We start from the raw sequence: 8,485 nt of genomic DNA on the forward strand, positions 1-8,485 counted from the left end.
AAAACTTTACCATACTGGTGCCTTCAATTAAAATTATTTGTAATGATAGACTTTTCAGGCTTATGTTTATAAGTTTCAAACTGTATTATGATAATTAGATGTCCCTAAATACTGTGCACTCTGGGCAGTGATGCTCCAATAATTAAAAGATTGTAAGGGCCAGGGATTTATTTCAGTGATTCCGGCGCCTGCCTTGCAAGTGCAAGGTCCCAAGTTCCATCCCTGGTATCAAAAAAAAAAAAAAAGATTGGACATTGGTCACCTAAAAAGTACATCTGCAAATAAGTGGGTTTTACTCAAGAGGACTCTAACAAACACTCTTACATACAACTTTCTGACAAAATTAGAATTATCTTTTATGTTCCACATGTTTTACTTCTATTAATTTTGTATTTATCTTGTGAGACTCTGTTATCTCTTATCTATTACCATTCTGTAGGTGTATGACTTTTAGCAGACAACCTGAGCAGTACAGTGGACACTTTACTTACGAACTCAATTCATTCCCAAGGCCTGGTTGTACCTCAAGTTGGTCTATTGCCTTCAAAGTTTCTCTCCTGCATAATTTTAGACCACACTTTCTTCCAGGCAGATCTCAGTGTCCTTATAGAGATATTGATCCAGGATTTTTCAGTTAACCCCACATGGGAAAGGATGTTGGAATTTTCCTTCTAAAACTCTTTAAGGGATAAATCTGTACCTGAGACCATCTAGAAGCACAAATGACCACTATTCAGGTGGTAACTCAAGACTTTGGTTGTAAGTTAAAACTAAAATTACAGTCATAACCCAAGTTGTTCTTATGTCAGGTTGCTCATAACTCAAGGGTCCACTGTATTTTAAAATCATAGCTATATTAATATTAACCCCTATTAGGTAAAAGGAGCAGCTGATCTCTGATCATACTTTATGTTTCAAAGTGCCCCAAAATTCAGAAAAGATTACAATAGTTAGGATTAATACCTACCACTGCTACCCCAAGACTGGCGTAACTGACCCTGAGTATTCAACAAAGGAAGCCAAAGCTAAGGAAGATAAAAGGGCTAAGAGGGCAGCCAGTATTTTCACCTTTTCCCTCCAAGGTTAATTTGGAGCTAAGGCATGACAGAACTCATCTGAAAGGGCTCTACATCTCTAGTGAGCCACCTAACCTCCAAAGCAGGGAAATTGTAGGGAGCTCAGAGTCTAGGGGCCAGCCAGTGCACACTCTGCAAAGAAGAAGGTCACCGGAGAGAGAATGTCCCCAGTGCCTCTAAGGGAAGCCATGTGGTCAGCAAGACCATGACCCAGGGCCGGGGATTTAGCTCAGTTGTTCCACCGCCTGCCTTGCAAGTGCAAAGTTCTGTGTTTGATCTCCAGTACCGAAAAAAAACAGATCATGACCCATACTAGCAAATTACATAACGGACAGAGAAAAAGAATCGAGGAAGTGAAGAGGTTCCTCAAAAGGATCCAAAGATCCCTTGACTGACCTTGACAGAAAGAAAAAAGATTGATTTGATTGACATAGGTCTTTATTTGACTTGGTCTTAAACACAACTGGAAAGTATAACCCCAAAAATGGAATAATTTCAATATAAAAAGGCAGAGATCCAGGATGGCCATAAAAAGATGTTTTAAACACTACACCAGATACATCTATACCATCTTAACCTACAGCCATGAAAGGTCATGATTTCCAGTTGCACTAGCTCTTCCAAAATGTGTCCTTCAGCTTTAGTATCTTGCTTTTATTATTTTAATATATCCCTAATAGTAAAAATTTTGCTTCTCATATAAGTCTACCTAGATTAAAATTCCAATATAAATATTCTAGATATTATGCACTGCTACTTATATGGTATAAACTTTCTGTTGTCTACTTTGGGCTTTGTATGTTTATTATCTAGAGCTAGTCACTACAAAAGGTCTTCATATCTATAAAAGAGAGGCCAGATCCCATGTTTGGAGTATTGTGTGTGGATTTTAATGGCCCAAGGGTCACATAAAAGTGTAGATATCTTTATTTAGTGTATTCCTTGGCCATTGTTATAATTAAACAGGAAGAAGCACGCATGCACCAAGATGGACGGCTCTGTACCTTAGGGTATGAGGCAGCTGTGAGGCATCACAAAGTTAGGGTACTGCTGAATTATAACACAGAACCATAAAGGGAAAGAACTCTCACATTGACAGAATCTACCAGGAGAACCATCTACAACTTTACATTGTATTGTCATCACACAGATCTCTTAATTCAAAATTCATTTCCCAAGTTGCCATTAGAAGCAATGACATCTGCTGGTTAGCAAAGGGGAAAAGAAAAAATTCAAATTTTGATCAGCTATTTATTAACAAGATAGGGTTACTTCGACCAAATGAAAGGAAAAGTCAGTTTCTCAGCAAGAAGAGTGAAATTTGTGTGAATAAAGAGAAGTGGTATTCTGTATTTGTTATACTAAACAGTTAAAAAAAAATTCCAATGTCTACCAAAGTGACATTTTTCAATCACTCCTTATGGAACAATTAAAAATGCATAAAACTGAGGGCAGCTTATATAATGAAAACATACTTCAAATCATTTGAGTATCCAACAGATCCACAAAGATGAAATTTTATTAATTACATGGAAAAACACCATTAAAATTTCTGTAATATTGCTCATAATGTACTTTGGAGAATTGCTCCTTGACTCCATAGCTGTTTGAAAATTAAACTAGAAATTCATTACCTATTGGCCTACTATAAAAATGAAGTACTGATAAAAAGCAGTACCCTATTTATAAGTTGTATAAGATTTCTTCTCAATCAGCAAATGAGCCAAGTGAAGGTATGAAATTTATATTCCACTCAAAGGAGAAAGTGCTGATCTTTGAGCCTGACCCCAACAAAAGTGAGTACTGTTGTTGATGTTATTGTTGGGAAAGATGAAAAAAGCAGAAAGATCCCAGAACATCTGATCCATTTAATGGTTGGTACAGAAGCTGGGATAGATGGGCAGCAGACGTTCATGTGCTTCATGATACAGACGAAAATCATAGATTACAGTATCAATTGACAAGAAAAGCCAATTGCAGCTCAGAACTAGAACTGCAAACAAAAAAAGAAAGAAATGGAAGAAAGAACGATAACTATAGACATCCCTGAAGTTCTGCGAAAGCAACTTGAAGATGATTGTCACAATATTAACAGGAGGAAGCTGTTAGTGAGACTCCCGTGCCAGACTAACATCCTAACTATTTTGCAATCCTATGTGAAGCATTTTGCCATCAGTGCAGCCTCTTCAGCCAAGAAGAGGCCTCAACACCAGCACACTGCAGCGCATGCCAACTGTTTTCCAGCAGAAAACAATGTTGCCCTCTGTAAGGAGGTAGTGGGTGGGCTGAGAATCACCTTTGATTATGCTCTCTCATTGCTCTTGCTCTACCCATAAGAACAGGCACAGTATAAAGAGATGACTTCAGCTAAATCTTTTGTTCCAATTAAGCAAAGTGCCACAAACACTAATAGGAAACAGGAAGTGCTCTCTGGCAGGCCACCTTTGTTGAATCTTTTTACACTGCAGTCCACAGAGAGTCAGCTGAATGAACCCAACACCCCCAAGAGGCACAAAGCCCAGTCAGAAGCATTGCAGTCCCTGAGGCAGTCCACACATCAGCACATGCACTGTGACAGGTTGTCCCAGTGCAGCGCCTGGCCTCAGCCCATGTGCCTGCAGCAGGACATGTCTGCCAGCAGGCCCAGGCAGTCCCTGCATCTGGAAAAGAAGACACCTGTGCATGGCATATCACCTTCCTGAACTCCTCTGGCCCCTAGTAAGGAAGGGAGTGCTGTGTTTGCTGGATTTGAAGGGAGAAGGGAAATAAATGAGGTCCTCTCCTGGAAGCTTATGCCTGACAATTACCCTCCAGGTGACCAGCCACCTCCACCCTCTTATATTTATGGGGCACAACATTTGCTGCGATTGTTCATAAAACTTCCAGAAATACTGGGAAAGGTGTCCTTTTCTGAAAAGAATCTGAAGGCTTTACTGAAGCACTTTGATCTCTTCCTGAAATTCTTAGCAAAATACCATGCGATTTCTTCCCAGAGTTGACCTGGGTTACTGCCCACAAGGGGCACTGCAGCACCAAGAGCCCCAGGGCAACTGATTAAAGACTGCTGCTCTGCTGGCTTTGCGTTCCAGGTTCCAGAGACCACAAATTCCAGGCCCACTCCAGAGCCTCTGGCAGAGGCTGGCTCTGTTGAGTTGCCCACATATTGTAGTATTTGTTAAGAATTACTTCCTGGGGGGTCAGGGATGTAGTTCAGTGGTGCCACACCTACAAGCACAAGGTTCTGAGTTTAATCCCTGGTACCAAAAAAAAAAAAAAGAATTACTTCCTAAGTGCCTGAACATGCTCTGACATAACCGTTGCTATTGCGCAGGACATCTGTGATGGCAGGCAGTGAATAGATGTATTCATCATGAAACGTCCACGAAAGTGGGCTATTTTGGTATGCATTGCAGTTAATTGTTACTGAGGACCACATTGTTCAGCTATTTGTTAGCACAAAAATATTGTTTTTTAAGAGAGGATCTTGGCATGTAGTTGAGGCTGGCCTTGAACTCACTATGTAGCCCAGGCTGGCCTCAAACCCATGGCAATCCTCCTGCCTCAGCCTTCTTAGTGCCAGGGTGTACCACTCCACCTAGCTAAACAAAATATTTTTTGCAAACTGTTTTCATTCTTGTGGTGAGGCTGAATTACTCTGAGCAATCAATTTTAGTTTGTACATGGAAACCACAAAGAAATACCAATATCTTTTAGAAGGAATTGATATTGATGGCAGAAGAAAATGTCCAGTTTATACATTTAGAGTTCCCTCTATGAAACATTATTTTGGGGACTTAATAAAGTATTGACTGTTTTGTTTGAGATTTTATAGCTATACTTTGTTGAGTAATGTTATGACTTCCTTTCTATAAAATGTTATTTTTGGTAAAAAATAATAATAATAATTAAACAGGAGGACATGGAATTTTTTATTGACAAAAAAGGGTGGAGTCTGTATGCTCCCTGTTGTTCTTGAATAAACATCTCAGGACAAATAGAGGTTGATATTAAAAATAAAAGGCTTGTGCCAAATGCTGTCTGATTTTGTCTTACTTCTACCAATTTGGGAGACCACTATTCACCATTATTCTACTTTTAGTTTTTAGCCCCTACTTGTTTAATATGCTTGTAAAGTTTGTATCTTCCAGGCTTCTCTAGCTCCAAGTCAAGTAGATGTTCACCTGCACTCTTACCAAAGCAAAATGTTGTGTAGATATTCCTGACAATGCTACCTTCTGCACTACTCTTGACAACATCCATCCTTCTTATTGCTTCTTTCCTCCATTTATCTAAAACACCTTTCACATTACACCCACTAGCAATTTCCTTCCCCACTGCAGACCATCAAAATATACCACCAGTGAAAGTTTTACATGTTCCTTCTACTAACAGTGATGGAGCCCTTGTTTCCAGCTGGTCAGTGTGTGATCCTGTTCCAAAACCCCATCCTATCGCCTGCCTTTTTTTAGTCGATACCACTTCTGGTACCAATTTTTGGAGGAGTTCTCCAGAATCTAACTCTAACACAGTGTATATTTAGGGATTAACACCCATGAATGGACAGAGGAGGAAGCCATCGGACTTATCTGGAAGGATAAGTCAAACTTCAGTGCAAGTCCAACAGATCTGAGCAAACTGAGGGCAGCTCAAGGATGAGCATTGCGCACCAGAGTTGTCCTTCTTTGGGCTATTATTGCCTGGCTTTTAACTCTGCCCTACTTAGTCACTGGGCATGAGTCTCTCCAGCAAGAATGTAACACTAGATAAGGATGCATGCTACCACGCAGGCTGACCCTGAAGGAGCAGACAGCCAGAAGCTACCTGTGCACCGCCCTTCCCACAACTGGGCTGTTAAATTCTTACATGAAGAGATCCAAGCTGCACACCTTCACATCTACCACACGGGGGCAGACAATTTCAGGATATTTAAATTGCTATTTAAAGATGGCAAAAGATGGGGAAGATGTACAGGATTGGATTAGAAGATGTAAAGCTGCTAGATTAAGCAAGTACTAAATTTTGGCAAGTTTTATTTAGTGATACAGGTATAATTACCAGATTATAGATTCAACTATAAAAGCTGAAGCAGCTGAAGTTGCTTTCTTTCTTCTCAGCTAATTGATAGAAATCTTAGCTCAAAGGTGGCCCAAGCTAGGTTCTGTTATATTGTAAACAAAGAAATCCTCACGTGGATTTACCACATAAAACCAGACAATCACCACCTACCCTCAACTATATCCTATTGAAGGAAACAAGGCACACCCTCTCCATCAAGACATACAAAAGAAGCATGCAAGCATCTTTGAAGTAATACAATGAGGGTTCTCTGTATATCTGAAAGTTAAATGGTCTTCCTCATTTCTATGGTAAAAAGATAATTCAAAATCAAGGCACAAGGTTTTAATAGAGAGCCATTGTATTAGTCACTTTCTGGTCAATGGGACAAAATACCTGACACCTACAAATTAAAGGAGGGGAGGTTTATTTTGTCTGAAAGGGTTCAGTCCATGGTCACCAGGCTCCAGAAAGAACATGGTGAAAGAGCCTGGCAGGGAAAAAGCAGCTCGCCCCATTGTGGTCAGGAAGCAGAGAGAGGGGAGTCAGGGCACTAGTATACATCCTGCCAGTTCATGCCCCCAGTGACTTGCCCATTCCAACAGGCCCCTCCTTCTAATAGCATGTTCAGTTATGAATTTATCAGTAGATTAAGCCACTGGTGCTGTATAGTCCTCCCCAAACAAATCACCTTCCAAAAGCGCCACTCTAAATTCATGACAATTTTAGGGTACAGTTTAGATCTGAAATAGAATAGTACTGTAGCTCAAAAGCATGAGATGATTTCTTCACTCTGTCCCAGAGTTCTCCAGAGAAATTGAGACTCAAATGTTCATAGAAGTAACCTGCTCAAGTATACACCCTCTACTGGATTCCTTCTCTTCCTTGTTTCATTCAGTTCTCACTTGCTTGTTTCCTGAGATTCTCTTCCAAATAACCACTAACACCCAAACCCTTCTCTTTTCATAGTAAGAGAAATCTGTCAGTTGGAAACAACAAACTGTAAGTCAATTTCTTTACAATTAGAGGAAAAACTCAGGAAACATCCCAAGATTTCATTTATAGAATCAGTTTATTATAGAAATTCAGTAATAACGACATCAAGGCAAAAAGCATAAAATGATAGCCTCAACTTGTGAGGCTTATTTCTAATGTGAAGTCATAGTACCCTTTTTTGCTTGCAATTACACTAAAGATTAGTGCTTCTATCCCTTGGGATACTATTGTCCCTGGAGGTCAGTGGTGTCATAACTTTGTTCTTGGCTGAGCTTAAGTTCTTATCAGGGTCATTGTTATTGTCAGCTGCCCTCCCTAGAAGGAATCACACATACCTCAGAAATCGACTTCAACCAAAGTGCTACATGGCCTTCTCCTCTTCCCTATAACCACACATCCTTCTCCTCTGTTTGAACACTATAACACAATTCCATAACACCAGCAACTCCATAACATTATCCATTATCCATTATCCACCACTACCAGCTCCGAGGCAGCCAAATGTTCTGACTTTGGAAGCAATTTGAAAATCTAGAAGCTCATTTACTTCCCAACAGCTCCTCCACATTGGGTAGGAAGAAGGATGTAAGATAGGTAGACTCCAAACAATTGATAAAGGGATCATAAATTAAGCTGCAATACTTACTTTAATTTAAGAAAAGAGTACTTCTGTTCATCAGCATCTAGTATCTTTAACAAATCAAAAGCTTTCTACTACACCTGGCAATAGGAACATGGTAGGATGATATTTCAGAAGTTTCAAATAACTTTGTGCAACTTCATTAAGTTGGAATAACATCAATCTAAAGGGTAAGACTTGAATTCTCACTTAAAAGTAATAGAAACTTAAGATCATCAAATCTAAACAAGAAATGTATTTTAGGGATAGTTTCTATGAGCCCTGAAAAGAGACAAATTATCTTCAATTATGATTGAAAGTCTTATAGTCTGTTATAGGATCAGGGTGAGAGGGAGAAGGAAGACAGGGAAGGATAAAGGAGCAAAGGAAAAAAATAGTAGCCGGCATAATAGATTATATTCAAATTTGTTGTGATATATTACCTTCATATATATCAGAATTTGGCTTGCTAAAAAGTTAATTATTAATTAAAATTAATAACAGGAAAAAAACCTATGACAAATGTACACACATTCTAAGGCTTAGGTAGTATCAGCAGAGTCCTGTGAAAAAAGATGAAGACATCGCCAGGAAATAACCCTAACTGTCCCTGGCCCTCACACTGTGTCAATAGACCTTTCATCACAGGCTCACATCTTAGTGTTTTTAAAGACATCATCATGAACCCACTTCAATTGATGAAGCAAGCTTTATACAGCAAATGAAGATATCATAAGCC

General features: G+C 39.4%; 1 pseudogene; it reads left to right on the forward strand.

Annotated features, from left to right (window-relative positions):
* The first annotated feature begins 2,811 nt into the window (after positions 1–2,811).
* LOC101699827 (MSL complex subunit 3-like) lies at positions 2,812–4,134 on the forward strand (annotated as a pseudogene).
* The last annotated feature ends 4,351 nt before the right edge of the window (positions 4,135–8,485 follow it).

Source organism: Heterocephalus glaber, unplaced genomic scaffold (genome assembly GCF_053883595.1).
Source record: "Heterocephalus glaber isolate CG9 unplaced genomic scaffold, H.glaber_assembly_v1.0 deba00001429, whole genome shotgun sequence".
Lineage (NCBI taxonomy): Eukaryota > Metazoa > Chordata > Mammalia > Rodentia > Bathyergidae > Heterocephalus > Heterocephalus glaber.